We start from the raw sequence: 445 nt of genomic DNA, 5'->3' as shown, positions 1-445 counted from the left end.
TGTTGAGATAAGGATGCGAGAGAATGAAGAACGAATGGAGAAACGAATGGAAGATATGATGGGGCAAGTAATGGGGATGATTAAAACTTTAATGGGTGAAAGTGCAGTCGGAGGAGTGTCCTCAGCTTCGGGTAATGGGTTGATAGTGGAAGAGAAGGCTAAGGTAAGTGATAATGAGAAGGGAAGTGATAGTGATAGTAATAGTAATAGTGAGATTGAAGATAAGGGCATTAGGCATAGTAAGGATGAACAGAAATGTGATAGGAAGAATGAGAAGAAAGGTAAAAGTAATATAAAGAAAGAGAAGAAAAAGTGTCAGGATGATAGCAAGGATGATCGTGAATGGGTGAAAGTGGTAAGTAAGAAAAAGGGTAAGAAGGGAATGGTTAAGGATAGGAATTTAAGTGTTGAAGTGGATTCATTATATTCAAATGAGGAAGAAGGT

The sequence above is a fragment of the Palaemon carinicauda genome, chromosome 8, assembly GCF_036898095.1.
Source record: "Palaemon carinicauda isolate YSFRI2023 chromosome 8, ASM3689809v2, whole genome shotgun sequence".
Lineage (NCBI taxonomy): Eukaryota > Metazoa > Arthropoda > Malacostraca > Decapoda > Palaemonidae > Palaemon > Palaemon carinicauda.
Note: the sequence above shows the minus strand (reverse complement) of the source record.